An 18,585-nucleotide genomic window follows, 5' to 3' on the forward strand; every position below is an offset into this window, starting at 1 on the left:
ATCCAAGATGAGGACAAAAGGCCAATGAAGTTCACATTAATTAAATTGTATATCCTTATATTTAAATAAAAATACCACAATTATTTATTTTTGAGACTTAAAACTATACTATGTGGACTAAAATTGTATCATTTGCATTCTTTATCAGATAACTAATGCAACAATTATAAATGCCATTCTGTGGTTTAACTTTTTATGTAATTACTGAAGAAAAGAACAATTTGTTAATCACCTTTTACAAGTGGGCTGAAGAAACTGTAGGTTTTCTTATGGATTCTAAAGTAAATTTTGCAAAATTTCTTATTTTTTTCCTTCAAAACTATGCATTTTCCTTGGGAAAACGGTCTTTACCTATTATGGAAATGGAAATTAGATACTTCAAGACATTTTTTAACCAAATCTCTTATACAGCTTAAGAATGTTTTTCTTTACTCTTCAACTTGTAAGGTGAGATTTCAAAAAGCTCACATGCTCAAATCTGTGTTTATCTAAAAAGCAACCAAAGGGGTGCCACCAGACATCCCCCAAAATAAGTACTACTATATAAAAAAATATTACATTTAGCCTTCAATTGCTTGGCTAAGCTAAAATCTTCTTTAAATTGGGTTTTTATAAAACACCTTATTTTGGAAAGTAAAGAACAACTAAGAGCAAGGTTTATCTTGGCCAAATCCACACAGAAAAATCTGCCCTAGCACTCAATGAAGTGTAAAGATTACAACATACAAGGCAAGACAAGTATTAAGGGAAGTACCACACTTGTTCAAATAGCAAAGAAATAAAGTGGAATACTTTTTCACATACAGCAAGTTTCAATAAGATCAATAATAACGTAAGGGAACAGCAGTATGGTATTTAATAACCAATAGATAGCTAAGCGTCTCAGCCTTCTCAAGAGTACCACAGACTCTTATCGAACCGAGATAAACCAAGCAAGTACACTTCAAGTAAACACCCTTCTATCAATGCACGGGAAGCAGAAAACACAAAAATCAAATTTTACTCTCTTGTGTCTCCTCTACACAGCTTGTTGGGGAGCGAGCTTCTCCGTGCTGTCAACAGGGCGAGGGATAGAAGAGAAATGATGGTAAGGCGGCTGGGCAAGAGAATGGGAAAGTAGTATTTGCGGAGATAGACAAAGGAGCCCTGGCAAGTAGCAATATTGCAGCTTTGGACGCTGCACTCTTCCCGCAGAAGTCTCCCTTTCCCACGACCGTGCCAAGTTTCAATCATTTCCAGCAGAACGCACACACGTGCCCTCTCCGCTGTCGCCCAGCGGACTGATGTTCCAGCGAACAAGAACAAGAGAGCCAGCGAGCGAGCCGGCGAGCGAGCCGGCGAGCGTTCGCAGCGGAGCGCTGAGACCCAGCCTAGGAGGCGTCCCCCGCGGCGCCCTCCCGCTCCCCAGCGGCGCAGCGGTCGCCGGCACTGCCCCCGCCCCGTGCCGCCCAGCCGGCTCACCGCCCCTCGCTCCGGCAGCCCCGCTGTACAGGGGAGCCGGCCACCAAGCAAAATGGTGGTGATAAGACTGAAGCGACTGTTGCCGCACACGGCACCCCCCACACAACCCGGCTCTGACGGCTCCAGAGCCCTGCTCCCTCCTACGCCCGGCCCTGGCCACTTGAGCGGCGGAGCCTGCGCCCTCGGGCGTGCCGAAGGCCCTCGTCAATCGCCGCCCGCCGCGAGCGGCTGCAACGACGTGGGGCGCGGACGAGTGGAACATGGAGAGGGTGGGGGGTGGGGGGTCGCCGAGAGAAAATGCCAAGGGGACGCCGCACTCTCCACCGTTTTGTTTTCCGCCATTTTCCTGTCACCCTAAACCACCGACGGCCACAACGACGGCTCTAGCTTCCCCCTGGGGCTCCAAGCTAGGGGAGGAGAGGGCTGACTGGGGAGGAGACCCTCACTTCCCAACCTTTCCCTGGCCTCTGGTGGCGGAGGAGAAGGAAGCCGGGGCTCCCGAGGCAGAGGTGAAGCTCGGGGACTAGACGCCACTTCCATTGTTCCCTTCGCCCTCCCCGAGACGCTGGGTGGGAGCCTCTCCCCTCACCGAGACACGCTGAGCGTGGCAGAGCCGCCGCTCCCGAGTTTCTCCTCAGGAGTCTCCTTACCTGTCACCGCCGCCCCGGGGCTGCAGCCACCACCGCCTTCCCCGCCTCCAGTCAGTCGGAGGCCGCGCTCTCAACTGCCGCGGGGGGCGGCAGCCGCGGACCTGGAAGGTCCTGGCGTTCGGGATTCCGAGGTTCCGCAGCTCGAGCCAATCACGAGCTACTTGGCAGGTCTGAGAGGCGCGCCGTCTGTCCTGCTTTATAGCGCCCACATGCTGAGGCTGCATACGCTCACGCCACCCTTGCTGCAGGGTAGGGGCCAAAGGGGACTCGCGCACGCGCGCCACGCCGACCGTGGAGCCCGCGCTGGGTTCGTGCAAGGAGACCCCGCGGACTCGCAGCGAAGGCTGCACCGCCGGTGGAGTCCGAGTGCGCAAGCTCCGATCTTGGGACGTCCCTGAGGAGTTTCCGTGGGAAGATTTTGTTTTCCAGGTTTCCCAAACGGGATGAAAAGAGGGAAAAGCGAAATGACCACTCGCTGAACCTCTAGTAGCTATTAAATGTTATTTAAAACTCTCTCTCTCTCTCTACATATTCTCTCTCTGTCATTTAAAACTCTACTCTCTACTGCTCTGTGTGTCGCGTACACAGCCTACCCTGTAGACCACAGAGTCATTGCCAGTCCACCGATTACACCGATGTGATTTGCGGGTTGCCTCCATTCACCCCTTCATTACTTTTATAATGGAGCTAGTTTGACACACAAAGTTTTTAAAAACGCAAAATAAAACGGTAGGCAGGGGAACTAAATGAAGTGACCACTGAATAATTCCAGAATAAGACACGTTTAGCTTCTGTCTGCATAAAGTAGAAAGATGGAAAATTTAAGGATGTGCAAAAAAAAAATGATGAAACGTGACAGAAAAGGAAGTATGAAGTAGGTTGTAATTTTAACTTGTCTTATATTCTGAGAATTAAGCCTTATTACATGATCACTCACTCTAGAACACTCTATAGCACAAACAGGAATAAGGAAGGGTAACTTGTAATCGTTGAGTAAATAATTTAAAAACAAAAGTTTTTTGTTCTAGATAATGTTGATCATTTATCCAGTTATCTAGAACTATATACCTATAGAGTTTTTAGAAGATGTTTAGAAAGATATGACACTCTTAAGTACTATCTGACTATGAGGGAGGAGGATGAGGAGGGAAAGGAGGAAGAGGAGGAAGAAGAAAATGATACTTGTCCACGTCCAGATTTGATTTATGGGCCATGGATTGCTCATCCATTTAGCTGTCTTTACACTTCTATTTTTCTTTCCTAGATGAAGAAAGGTATTTTTATGAGTGTATGTAATGGCACTTTTCTGTATTTCATACTTTGCCAAATACTGCTTAATGGTCTTTTCCTGTGAAAATTCCAACTGAATACTTGGAAGAAACTTGGAAAGAAAGTGTGGTTTTGTGGTGTTTGTGTGTGTGTGTGCGTGTGCGTGCGTGCGTGTGTGTGTGTGTGTGTGTGTGTGTGTGTGTGTGTGTGTATCACCTTGTGAATGGCAGCACTCTGATAAATAATTTTGAAAAACTTCAAATCTGTCTTTACTCTTCTTTCCTTAAGCATCTGGCCAATCGAACCGTCACGAGAATTCTACCTCCTTAACATCTGTAGAACTCATCAGACTTTCCCCATTTCTAAAATCATCCTTTGTTCCAATTCATGTCCCATCTCCTTTGCATTACTATAACACTATGCTAAGCAATCCTTTTGTGTCTGTTTAGTTATGACATCCCAAAATTTCAAGGCAGAAGAAACATACAGAATTGAGTCTCCACACTCTATTCTTAACTTGATGCTCTCACCAAGTGAGATCATTGTAATGATTTTCTGATTTGTTACTCTTTCATATTTTAATAAAATAAAAATATAATCAAATCAAAACATAAAAGATACTCATTTAAAGGAGGAAAGTGACTACTATATGGGAGAAAAAAGAATGAAGCAGAGTTTTTTGTGTATGTGATGTTTTCAAAATTGTTAAATGTTGCTTATATGTTGATAGTTTAGTGCCTCTACAGTTTCATACTAGCTCCAATAATATAATTAGAACTCATAATAAAATCAGGTTCTATAAATTCTATAATTTATAGTGTGCTTTGCTTTGTAGATTGTCCAATTCACTCCCACTGATTTCTTCAATAACCTCAGCCAACTAATAGTGAATTGCTACGGTACATTTAGAAATCAAATATTTCTGTCTCTTTTCTTCTTAAATGATTCTGCAGTCACAGTTTGTCATCAGTTATAGTCCCTTTAAACTGAATCTTATGTATGAACTGTATTTCTCTTCTTTCTTTCACTGTAACCTAGGCAACTCCCACAGAATAATACAAAATGAATGAACATAAGCAAATTCTGGGTCACCTAGAACACTTTACAAATAAATACTGTCATGCACTGTCAACATTCCCATTTATATTTCTATTTACAAACATGTTGACACTAGATAATACTGTTTTAATTGTTCTGGGATGATTTGAAACAAGAGTCAGAATTCATTTGTAAATTATATGGTACTACCCAGTGTGATGTGCATAATAAAATATCGTGGTGCTTAGAGTGATGGGTGGGAGTGAGTCATCTCATACACACAATAGGGCAAGCCACATCCAATATGCCACTGCAGTCATGTTCATGTATGAGCTACAATTTAGTCTCACAAAAATATAATGTGATATTAAATTAATGCTGTTCAATAGATTTTTCTGTTTGTTTTCTGAATTGCATATACACAAAACCCAAAGAATGCATTTCTATATTGCTCCAGTTTTGCTCATGTTTAACTGACATTAGAATAAACCTAAATCAACACTAAATAATACCACTTTTCTGCAAAATAATTTAGAATGAAAGCTATAAATTATACATAAAAGTTAAAACCTATCCTCCACAAATGGTACCAGGAAACCTTGGGGAAAATAGCTAACTCCAGGTTTCAGATAGGAAATGAATAAGAAGAGGCTTTTGTCACTGTGTTATAATAAAGAGGAAACTTTCAAAGACTAATATGTTCATGCCAAAAGTACACAAAAGCTCCCAAACATAATAGGTGTGAATGATGGAAACATATTAAATACAGAATTTTCTAAGTTGAGTCAAGATCTAAAAAGTGATCTCCCACTCCTAAACATAAACTTCAGTGGGAACTATTTTTCTTGTATCCATAGAAAACCAACTTACATACTCTGGAAATAAACAATCAAGAGAAAATAAATCAACGATTTATTTTACTTTTACCACAAAAAAGTATTTCAACACCACAAAATATCCCTAATATGATCAGAGAAGTTTTTTTTTCTTGCAAGAAAATAGTAAATGGAGAAAAATCAACATTTTTAAATTTTCAAATGTAACAACTGACAAAAGCAACATCACCAATGGATGAACCAGACAAAACTTTAACAGAATGAGTCAGAGATAGGATATGCCCAACTCTGAAGAGAACATCACATAAAAGAAAGGAGACTTCAGAGAGCAGTGCTGAGAAAGGGAGAGAGAGAGAGAGAGAGAGAGAGAGAGAGAGAGAGAGAGAGAGGAGGGAGGAGGGAGAGAGAGAAAGAGAGAGAGGGAAGGAGGAGGGGAAGGAGGGGGGAGAGAGAAGGAGGAAGGAAGGAGGAGGAGAGAAGGAGGAGGGGAGGGAGGGAGGGAGGAGAGGGGAGGAGGAGGGAGGGACAGAGAGAGACTGGAGGCAGTTTTGCTGGTACAGTTTTACAGGGACAGGTTGCAAGTGAAGACAGAATGAACCAGAGAATGAGCCGAGATTAAAACAAACTCCCAGGGTTGGTTGGAGGCCAAGCAGAGCAATCAGTCTGAAGCCAAGAGAAGCCAGTTTGGATCAGACAGCTTGAGGAGGAATTTTGAGCCCAAACACCCAGTTTTCTTTTAACTAAATTTCCCTGCTCTATCTCCACTTGATCTTCCTGTTCCAACATTCCTCATTCATCCAGGTAAAAACAACTTTTACTCACCAGATGTAATTGTCATTTATGAGGCTTACTAATAAATAGGCTCACCCTTTCTAGTTCTTTCTGAAAACTTGGGGGAAAACAGCTATAATTAAGAGGCGTTTGAAGGATAGTATGGCAATCTAATAGAGTAGGAACTTTCTAAAATATATACATGCAGAATGGTGACTCACATGAAATCACCCTATAACGGGGAGTCAGAGGCCAAATGAAGATTTCAGTACCAGGATTGTGTTACAACTAATTGAGTTGTTAACCAGGGAGGTCATATGGGAACCCCTAAACAACTCAGACTGCTGTGGATTTCTTGCCACAAATTGATAGCAAGGCCCCATTATTTAAAACAACACCTATACAACTCATTGAACTTGGAGAACTGGAGCTGGTACCTACATTGAGCTTTCACTCCTATGTACTAACAACTTTGGTATAGGAAGAAAAGTAAACTTTAAGCCAGTCACAAACCCTTTGATCTACAATGTTGTCCTACCTGCAAGATATGCTAGGGAATACTGGCACCAAATTATAGGAGTAACTTAGCAATATCTGATTTGACTTAAGGTCCACTCCATGAGATGAAACCTATACCTGACACTGCTTGGGTGACCCAGGAACCAGAGACTAGGTAGTTCAGGGACCTAGGGTAATACCAAATACAAAAACAAACAATCAACAATAAATAACAGTACCTTACTCAGCCATCCTCAGAGAAGTTTCCTCTTGCTTCAGAAGGAATATATACAGAAACCCACAGCCAGACATTATCTATAGAATTGCAGACCTTGAAACACCTAGCCATAAATGGGATGTCTCCACAAAACACTGCCCTCAGGGCTCAAGGAAGCCAGCCAAAGAGGAAACAGAAAGAATGTAAGAGTCTGAGGGCATGGAGGACATCAAGAAAACAAAAACCTCTAATATGACAAAGGGTAATGGGCCCTTGTCAACTCAAAGAGACTAAAGCATCATGCACATGGTCTGTACCTGTCTGCACCGAGTTCTAGATATTTTGGCTTCAAATTTAGTTTTGTTTGGTTTGTTGTTTGGGGAATTTTTTTGTTTTGTTTGTTGTTTGTTGGTTTTGTAATTGGATTCCTGACTGTGCAAATGAGTCTGTCTCTGATTCTTTGCCATTCCTTGGGCTTTTTTTCTTTCTCTTGGTTTGTCTTATTCAACTCTGATGTGATAATTTTGGCTTTATTTTACTGTGTTTTGTTTTGTTGTATTTTATTATTATATCTTAGGAGCCTGTTATTTTCTAATGAAAGACAGAAGGGAAATGTATCCAGATGGAAGAGGAGGTGGGGAAGAACCTGGTGGAGTAGAGGGAGGAGAAAACATAATCAGGATATATTATGTGAGAAAAAGAAACAATTTTGAATACAAGGAGAAAAGTAACAAAAAGTAGACTTCGTTTTTATTTTGGTTGTCAAAGCAATTGTTGATATACACCCAACTATGACTTGTGCTGGCTTATACTGAACCGTTACTTACAGAGTTATAAGAGGTACACAATGGCTTAGCCATTTCTATATTTAAGAATATATTTTCCCTCTAGATCTGAGTACATATTTTTCCAATATTTATGGGAAAAGTATAATGTTAATGTAGTGACAAATCTAATTATATTTGTTAATCTAATACTTTGGGCATTGAAATACTAGCTAGCTATAGGTAGCAAGGGAATTCTTCAATATCAATAATGAGTTCATCAGTGAGTAGTAATGTTCCTACAAGGAGCCCTGGGACACAGTAGTAATTTAATATATACTAAAATACACTGTAAAAAATGCAGTTTTACAATGGTAATGTGCGTGAGTTACAGCTTATTATATACACAGAGAGAGTCACACACACACACACACACACACACACACACACACACACTGAGTTGTTAAAGTGTGGAATTCCAATGAGAAATCTTAATGCATATGCCAGCTCTCTGTTTGAAAAGTTAGTACGTTATTGTCAACTGTGACCTTTCTGAAATAGAAAACAATTTTGTAGAATGTGGGCTTTTGGCAAAGAGGTTCTGTCTTTCATTTTGGAGACAAATGAACCCTTTTCTGTTTAGCCTAGTAAAATTATCAGGACTACAGATTTTCAAGAACTTTTTGAAAGGATCAAACAGTCTGATTTCATTACAAATGCTAAAAGTTCTACATTTTCATCATCTGTTCTCACTGAATTTGGAGCCTGCTTGCTCCATGGGGGGAATACATGCCTGTTACTATAAATCTATTCAAATGCCAGTAGCTGGGGAGTCACAGACCCATGGGAAGTTAAGCATCTACTACTCTTGCTTAAATGAATGGATATGTGGTCAAACTGCCTTCTAATATGTATGTTTATGTATGGAAATTTGTACTGATCTGAGCATTGGTCAGAGGGGGCTGTGATTAATGTAGAGACCTATAAATGATCAATCTGCTGGCCATAAGGGACTGTTGTTGAGTGTCTTCCCCTAAATAATACATCTATATAATACCTTAGAAGACTAGGGAATTCCCCAAAGAGGGAGCAGAAGGAATATAAGACACCAAGAATGCAGAGTACTTGCTATAAAATGCTGTCTTTTTGAGACAGGACCATTGCAATCGTGAACACAAAGTAGCTGTAAATGTCTGAAGAAGTCTTACCCAAAACTGAGCCCCTCAACACCCCTTATGCACAGATGGGCTCATGTGGCCTCATCTTACCTGAATATGATTGTAGTTAATGGCGGCTGGGGAGGAGGAATCATTTTTTTCAGTGTGTAGCCTAGTAAGTTACTCAAGATCCAGTAACCGACCTATCACCAATTCTCAGGAAAGCAATTCTAATTAAACTCAGTGAATCACACACAAAAAGAAGACAAGAAAACAGGATGGGAATTAATTGGAGAGAACAAAGGAACAGGAGTAGGAAGGGGATAAAAGAGAGTAATCAGGACTGAACATGATCAAAAAATATGTACACAGATATGAATTTGTCAGAAATTAAAAATAAATATGAGGGAAAAATCTAAATGACTGAAATAGCAGTCATTTCTTGGGAAATGTGGAAACCTAGAGCAGTGGAAACTTTCTAGAGCCTTTTGAAGGTGACCCTAGTAAGGACTCCTAATAAGAAGGATAAGGAGTCTGAACTGGCCATATTCTGTAACCAGGCAAGGCTACCAGAGGTGGTACTGACTAACCCAACCATGAAACTTGGACCCACACCTGCCCTGCCTACAGGATGTGTGGCAGGCCATGGTGTCTCAGAGCCTCTTAGAGTTTGACTTATCTAACTTGAGGCCAAAGCTACAAGAGGAAGCCCAGGCAGGATACTGCCTGAATGACCAAAAACCAGAAGCTGGATGGTTCAGAGACCTAGGGTAGAACCAAATACTACTGACCAAAAAAGAAAAAAGAAAAGGAAAGAAGGAAAGAAAGAAAGAAAGAAAGGAAGAAAGAAAGAAAGAAAGAAAGAAAGAAAGAAAGAAAGAAAGAGGGAGGAAGGGAGGGAGGGAGGGAGGAAGGAAGGAAGAAAGGGAAAGGAAAGGAAATGAAAGAAAAGGAAAGAAAAGAAAAGGAAGTCATAGATTGGTTCCTATGCTCAATCATCATCAGAGAGGCTTCCTCTGGAAGCTGATGGGAGCAGATACAGACACCAACACCCAAACATTAGGGGATATGCAGGTAACTGTGTAGAGGAGGAGGGAGGACACCAGGAGAACACAGCCCACAAAATCAACTAAGCAGGGCTTACATGGGCTCACAGAGACTGAAGCAACAATCACAGAGCCTGCATGTGTCTGAACTATATCATCTGCATTTATGATGTTGTTTTGCAATTTGGTGTTCATGTGTGACTCCTAACAATGGGAAAGGGTGTCTCTGAAACTTTTGCCTGCTCTTAGAACCTTTTTCTCTTACTGGGTTACCTCATACAGCACTGATATATGGATTTGGTCCTAGTTATAATTGGTTATGACATATTCAGTTGATATCACTAGAACCCTGAAAGGAAATGGAGGAGCAGTGGATCCAGGAAAGAGGTAGATAGGAGGAAGACTGGAAGGAGTATAAGGAAGAGAGGCTGTGTTTGGAATGTGTTATATGAGAGAAAAATAAATAAAAAGAAAAAAGTCATTGATAAGAAATGTATGAAATTTATATGTACAAAATAGATATATGTATTTTGTTGTATGTACATAGGATGTATTTTGATTATATTCACCATTGATCCAACTCTCCAAGATACACTCTCACTTCATAATCACCCAATGTGTGTCCCTTGAATTTTCACCCCTCAAGTGCAGTCCATATATGCTTGAATGTGGGACCCTCACTGGAGAATTGTAGACTTATTACAGATAGTAGGTCTTAAACAAAACTGTCCATCCCTTTATCAGCAGTAATTAAGTGTCAATAGCACCTTGATGATGGACTGGGTTTATGAAATTTGGTATGGCCTTGTGCATGCTGTAACGATGTCTGTCAATTCATATATACAGGTGCTGTGTTTTGATTCCCTCCTCTGGCTCTTATAGCTTTTCTATTTCACCTCTAAATGATCTCTGAGCCATGGAAGGGAAAATATATGAGATATGTTCCTTTTAGGGATGGACATTCCAAACTTTTTGTTAATTAATCATTTTATTCATCTTATTTGTTTACATTTCAAATGATATCTCCTCTTCCTGTTACCACTCCAAAAACCCACCATGCTATCCCCAATCTTCTCCCTCCACTTTGCCACTATGATGGTGCTCCTCCACCCACTCACCCTATCCTGCCTCACCACAATAGCATCCACCTACTCTGGGGCATCAAGCCTCCACAGGACCAAGGGCCTCCTATTGATGCCAGATGAGGCAATCTTCTGCTATATATGTATCTGGAGCCGTGGGATCACTCCATGTATATTCTTTAGTTGGTGGTTTAGTCCCTGTAAGCTCTGGGAGTCCAGTTAGTTGATATTGTTCTTGCTATGGGGATACAATTCCCTTCAGCTCCTTCAGTACTTCCCCTAGCTCTTCCATTGGATCCCTGGGCTTAGTCCAATGGTTGGCTATAAGTATCTGCATCTATATTGGTCAGATGCTGGCAGAGCCTCTGAGCAGACATCTATACCAGACTCCAGTCAGCAAGTGCTTCTTGGCATCAACAATACTGTCTGAGTTTGGTGTCTGTAGATGGGATGGATCTACAGGTGGGACAGTCTCTATATGGCCTTTCTGTTGCTTTCTGTTCCACTTTTTGTCCCTGTCTTTCCTTTAGACAGGAATATTTCAGGGTTAACAATTTTGAGGTGGGTAGGTGGTCCCAACCCTCATCTGAGGTCTGTGCCTACCTACTAGAGGTGGTCTTTACATGTTCTCTCTTCCCTTTGTTTGGCATTTTAGCTAAAGTCATCACAGTTGGGTCCTGGGAGCCACTTGCTTCCCAGGGACTTTTTAGTGGCTACCCCCAGGTCTCCATCCCCCACTGCTATATATTTCTATTTGATTTTCTGATTCTCTGTACTTCTCTCCTGTACCTTCCAATACCTGATCCTGCCCCCTTTTCCTTCCCCATCTCTCTTCCTCTCAGGTCCCTCCCTCCTTCTATCTTTCCTGGTTATTTTGTCCCCCTTCTAAGGAGGATTGAAGCATCCACACTTTGGTCTCCCTGCTTCTTATGCTCCAAATGGTTTGTGAGTTGTATCACGGGTTTTATGAGCTTTGGGGTTAAAATTCACTTAACAGTGAGTGGATACCATTTGTGTTATTTTGTGTCTGGGTTACATCACTCTGTATGATATTTTCTAGTTCCATTTATTTGTATGAGAATTTCATGATTTTAATAGCTGAGTATTACTCCATTGTGTAAATGCATCACATTTTCTATCCATTCTTCTGTTGAGTGATATACATTGACAAGTCTCTGTATCAGTCACCATTTACTTCAAAAAAACCAAACTAACTGTTCTGATGAGTAAAGAGGAATGGAGTAATCTATAGTTATAATGATATGTGATTGCTGTTTTCATTTAGCTGTTTTTTCTAGGGTCCACAGCCTATCTAATCTCAGGTTCTTAGCCTCATTAAGAATGTCAGATATGGCTTCCTGTTTGCATCAGCACCCAGGAGCATACCTGTGATACAGCCCTCCCCACCCCAATCACACCCAGCACGACAGGTGACCCCAGGAGTGCTAAATAACCAGGCTCAGGTGAGTCCACCACCACTCACCAATAACTGGCCTAACTGGGATGCGCCTGGAGCCCTGGGGACACAGGAACCTCCACCCATCAGGGGACAAGATCCATCAAGTTCATATCTGCCCTGGAGCTAGCCTCATGCTGAAGCACTCCCCAAACATACCCAGAGACAGCTTGACCTCCAGGAGTTCTGACATACACAAGCTCACAGGCTCACAGGATCACAGGCTCACAGGAGGGACAGGTTCCAGTCAGACACAGCAAAGCCAGGGAAGACCAGAGATAACCAGGTGGTGAGAGACAAGCACAAAAACATAAGCAACAGAAACTAATGCTACTTAGCATCATCAGAATCCAGTTCTCCAACCACAGCAAGTCCTAGATATCCCAACACACTGGAAAAGCAAGATTTTGATCTCATGAGGATGAAAGAGGCCCTTAAGACATAAATAACTCCCTTAAAAAGTACAGGAGAGCACAGGTAAACAGATGAAGACCTTAAAGACACAAATGTCTTTTAAAAATTTTCAGAAAACACAACAAAACAGGTGAAGGAATTGAACAAAACCATCCAGGATCTAAAAATGGAAATAGAAACAATAAAGAAATCACAAAGAGAGACAAACCTGGAGATAGAAAACCTAGGGAAAGATCAGGAGTCATAAATGCAAGCATCACCAACAGAATACAAGAGGTAGAAGAGAGAATCATAGAAAACATCAACACAACAGTCAAAGATAATGTAAAATGCAAAAAGTTCCTAACCCAAAACATCCAGGAAATCCAGGACACAATGAGAAGATCAAATCTAAGGATAATGGGATAGAAGAGAGCAAAGACTACCAACTTAAAGGGCCAGTAAATATCTTCAACAAAATTATAGAAGAAAACTTCTGTAGCCTAAAGAAAGAGAAGCCCATAAACATACAAGAAGCCAACAGAACTCCAGATAGATTGGACTAGAAAAGAAATTCCTCCTGTAACATAATAGTCAAAACACCAAATGCACAAAATAAAGAAAGAATATTAAAAGCAGTAAGGGGAAAAGGTCAAGTAACATATAAAGACAAACCTAACAGAATTACACTAGATTTCTCAACAAAGACTCTAAAAGCCAGACAATCCTGGGCACATGTCATACAGTCCCTAAGAGAACAAAAATAAAAGCCCAGGCTACTATACCCAACAAAACTCTCAATTACCCGAGATGGAGAAACCAAGATATTCCATTACAAAATCAAGTTTTAAAAAGATCTTTCCACAAATCCAGCTCCACAAAAAATAATAGATGGAAAACTCTAACACAAACAGGGAAAATACATCCAAGAAAAAGGAGGAAATTAATCTTCTTAAAACAAAACCAGCCAAAAAGAGTCACAACAAACTAATTGTACCTCTAACAACAAAAACAACAGGAAGCTACAATCATTGGAAATTACTATCTCTTAACATTAATTCCCAGATAAAAAGACATAGACTAACAGACTGGATAGGTAAGCAGGACCCAGCATTTTTCTGCATGCAGGAAACACACCTCAGTGACAAAGACAGGCACTACCTTATAGTAAAAGGCTGGAAAAAATTGCCAACCAAATGATCTAATGAAACAAGCTGGAGTATCCATTCTAATGTCAAATAAAATTGACTTTCAACCAAAAGTTATCGAAAAAGGTGAGGAAAGACACTTCATACACATCAAATGGAAAATTTACCAAGATGAACTCTCAATTCTGAACATCTCTGTCACAAATGCAATGGTATCCACATTTGTAAAAGAAACTTCACTAAAGCTCAAAACACACATTGAATCTCATGTAATAATAGTGAGAGAGTTCAACCCCACTTTGAGCAATGGACAGATTATTGAAACAGAAACTAATCAGAGACATAGTGAAGCTAAGAGAAGTTATGAACCAAATGTATTTAACAGATAGTCATAGAGCATCTTAGCCTAAAATAAAAGAATTTACTTCATTCTCAGCACCTCCTGGTAACTTCTCCAAAATTGATCATATAATTGGACACAACACAAGAAGATTGAAACAATCCCATTCACCTATCAGATCACCACAGACTAAGGCTGCTCTTTAATAACAACAACAACAAAACAGAACAAAACAAAACAAAACAAAAAAACAAACCAGAAAACCCACATACATGTGGAACCAGAACAACTCTCTACTCAATGATGAATTCATAAGGGAAGAAAAAGAAAAAAATTAAAGACTTTTTAGAATTTAAAGAAAATGAAGGCACAACAGACTCAAACTTATGAGACACAATGAAAGCAGAAGTAAGAGGAAAACTGGAAAGAATAGGAATTCAAGGCCCATACCTAAACATAATAAAAGCCATATACAGCAAACCAGTTGCTAACACTAAACTAAATGAAGAGAAACTTGAAGCAATCCCACTAAATTCAGGGACAAGACAAGGCTTCTCACTCTCTCCCTATCCAATATAGTACTCAAAGTCCTAGCCAAAGCAATTAGACAACAAACAGAGGTCAAAGAGATACAAATTTTAAAGGAAGATATCAGGGCATCACTATTTTCAGATGGTATGATCTTATACTTAAGTGACCCCAAAAATTCTACGAGAGAACTCCTATAGCTGACAAAAAACTTCAGCAAAGTAGCTGGATATAAAATTAATTCAAATAAATCAGTAGCCTTCCTCTATTCAAAGGATAAACAAGCTGAGAAAAAATTAGGGAAATGACACCATTTACAATAGTCATAGATATTATAAAATATCATGGTGTAACTCTAAGCAAGTGAAAGATCTGCATGACAAAAACTTCAAGCTTCTGAAGAAAGAGATTGAAGAAGATCTCAGAAGATGGAAAGTTCTCCCATGCTCATGATGGGCAGGATTAACATATTAAAAATGTCCATCTTGCCAAAAGAAATCTACAGATTCAATGCAATCCCCATCAAAATTCTAACTCAATTCTACACAGAGATAGAAAGACCAATCCTCAAATTAATCTGGAAAAACAAAAAACCCAGGACAGTACAAACCATTCTCATTAACAAAATAATTTCTTGGAGAATCACCATTCCCGACCTCAAGTTGCACTACAGAGCAATAGTGATAAAAACCACATGGTATTAGTACATAGACACACAGGTAGATCATTTGAATAGAATTAAAGATCTTGAAATAAAACCAAATAGCTATGGTCACTTGATCTTTGACAAAGAAGCCAAAACCATCCAATGGAAAGGAGGTGGCATTTTCAAGAAATGGTGTTGGCTCAAATGGAGGTCAGCATGTAGAAGAATGCAAATTGATCCATTCTTCTCTCCTTGTACAAAGCTTAAGTCCAAGTGGATCAAGGACCTCCACATAAAACCAGATTCACTAAATCTAATAGAAAAGCAATTGGGAAAGTGCCTCAAACTCATGGGCACAGGGGAAATTTTCCTGAAGGGAACACCAATGGCTCAGGCTCTAAGATCAACTATTGACAAGTGGGATCTCATAAAAATTAAAAACATCTGTAAGGCAAAGGACACTGTCAATAGAACAAAACAGCAACATACAGATTAGGAAAAGATCTTTATCAACCCTATATCTGATAGATGGCTAATATCCAATGCATACAAAGAGCTCGAGAAGTTAGACTCCAGAGAGCCAAATACTCCTATTTAAAACTAGGGTACAGAGCTAAACAAAAAATTCTCAACTGGGAAATCTCAAATGGGTAGGAAGCACCTGAAGAAATGTTCAACATTCTTAGTCATTATAGATATACAAATCAAAATGACCCTGAGTTCCCACCTCACACCAGCCAAAGTGGCTAAGATCAAAAACTCAGGTGACAGCAGATGCTGGCAAGGATGTAGAGAAAGAGGAACACTCCTCCATTGCTATTGGGATTGCAAGCTGGTAGAACCACTCTTGAAATCAATCTGGCTGCTCCTCAGAAAATTTGAGATAGATCTACCTGAAGACCCAGCTATACCACTCCTGTGCCTACACCCAAAAGTTGCTCCAACATATAACAAGGACACATGCTCCACTATGCTCATAGAAACCTTATTTATAATAGCCAGAAGATGGAAACAACACAGATGTCCTTCAACAGAGGAATGGATACAGAACATGTGGTACATCTACACAAGGGAGTACTATTCAGCTATTAAAAATGAATTCTTGAAATTTTCAGGCAAATGGAGGGAACTAGAAAATATCATGTTTAGTGAGGTAACCCAGATCTAAAAGAACACACATGGTATGTACTCACTGAAAAGTGGATCTTAGTCCAAAAGCTTGGAATACCTGCAACACATCTCATAGGTTATATGAAGCTCAAGAAGAAGGAAGATCAAATTGTGGATCCTTCGATTCTACTTAGAAGAGGGAACCCAATTATTGGGGGTAGTAGAGGGAGAGAGTGATTTGGGAGGGAGAGAGGTGAGGAAAAGAAGGGGGCATGATCGAGTATGTGAAGAGAAAGGAAAGAAGTATAGCGGGTCAGGAAATTGAACAGAAATATGTAGCAGTAAGGAATGGTGAACTGGTAGCCATTAAAAGTCCCAGGTGCCAAGGAAGCAAGAGGTTCTCAGGGCGAATGACATTATCTGAAATATCCATCAAAGGGGGTATAGAACTGTGGAGACCATATCCATTAGATAGGCTTGGGCCCTAGTTGAGGGATGGACCACACACTCACCTCAATAATTTTAACCCTGAATTGGTCCTATCTAAAAGAAATGCAGGGACAAAAATGGAATAGAGTGGAGAGTGAAGGAAATGGCATCCAGAGACTGCCACACCTAGGGATCCACCCCATCTGCAGCCATGAAAACACTATTGTTGATACCAAGAAGCACTTGCTGACTGGATCCTGGTATAGCTGTCCCCTGAGAGGCTCTTCTAGCACCTGGCCAAAACAGATGCAGATTCTCACAGCCAACCATCAGAGTGAGCACAGGAACTCCAGTGGAAGAGTTAGAGGAAGGAGTGAAGGAGCTAAAGGGGATTGCAACGTCATAGGAAGAACAAAAATATCAACTAACTGGACCACCCAGAGCTCCCAGGGTATACGTGGAGGGACCTATGGCTCTAGATACATGTATAGCAGAGGATTGCCTTATCTAGCCTCAGTAGGAGAAGAGGCCATTAGTCCTGTAGAGGCTCAATACCCCAGCATAAAGGGATGCTTGAGTGGTGAAGTGGAAATGGGTAGGTGGGTCGGGGAACATGCTCATAAAGCCAAAGGGGAGGGGGAATGTGATGGGGGTCTTTGAAAGGGAGACCAGGAATGAGGACCATATTTGAAATGTAAATAAACAAAAAACAATAAAAAAATAAAGGATGTCAAATATGGTCTCCAACTCAGTAAGCAACCTTAAGTCCAATTAAGAAATTGATATTTAATTCCATTAACATTTGTACCATTATTATACAAGCAGATATATCTTGCAGCTAAGTCAATATTGTAATTAGCAGAGTTCTAGCTGTGCGAGATTAATGATTAAATTTCTGCCTTTATATGTGTAAAGTAGAGTACAAAATCCAGCTATACCACTCTTTGGCATATACCCAAAGGATTCTACTTATTACTACAGAGATACTAGCTGGTCCATGTTGACTGCTGCTTATTCATAATTACCAGAATCAGACTACATATTTACCATTTAATGAACAAGTAATAAAACCATGGTACATTTACATAATATAGTATTAGTTGGCTATTAAGAGAAATTGAAGTTATGAACATTTCAGGTAAATGAATGGAACAGTAAAGGATATCATGGATAAAGCAACACAGACACAATAAGAAAAACATCTCATTTTTCTCTCATATGTTGATGTTGGCTTTAAGCTTTAGATATGTGTATTTCATTTGAAATATTCACAGAGGTTTCGTTACGAGTAAGAGGCTGTGGAAATGAGCAAGTCTTCTGAAGATGGGGAAGCAGAGCATAGTGTTATAAATGGATAAAGGGGCAATGAGAATAGAAGGATTAATGGTGATGGGAATGTAAAAGCAATAGAAGCTTCATATATACTTGTGAAAAATGTGTGAAATGTAAATGGAATTACCATTTAATGGGGAAGACCACGCCCTATGCTATGAAATGATACTCTCAGTACCAAGAATGGGTTATATATTTTTCATTTGTTGACCAAACCATTACAGGCTACTGCCAATACAACTGTTTACCCTCTACAACCTAATATTATCTTATTGCTAACAACATCATATATTTGTGTCAGTATACATGGAGAAATCAAGCTGTCATTTAACTAGAACCTTCTCCCCTACTGACTGCTCCTACACCAGTAAGTTTCCATATAACTTTTTCAAAAAGCCTTTAGTATTACTTATC

The 18,585-nt window shown here is 40.3% G+C and overlaps 1 protein-coding gene across 1 annotated transcript in view; it reads right to left on the reverse strand.

The window, feature by feature from the left end:
- Znf711 (zinc finger protein 711) overlaps positions 1–1,284 on the reverse strand; it is a 32,116-nt gene extending 30,832 nt beyond the window's left edge. The window contains exon 1 of the mRNA XM_032889769.1: positions 233–1,284. The gene's annotated coding sequence lies outside the window, so the exon portion shown is untranslated. The remainder of the gene's footprint in view (positions 1–232) is intronic.
- Positions 1,285–18,585: the final 17,301 nt, after the last annotated feature.

The sequence above is a fragment of the Rattus rattus genome, chromosome X (genome assembly GCF_011064425.1).
Source record: "Rattus rattus isolate New Zealand chromosome X, Rrattus_CSIRO_v1, whole genome shotgun sequence".
Lineage (NCBI taxonomy): Eukaryota > Metazoa > Chordata > Mammalia > Rodentia > Muridae > Rattus > Rattus rattus.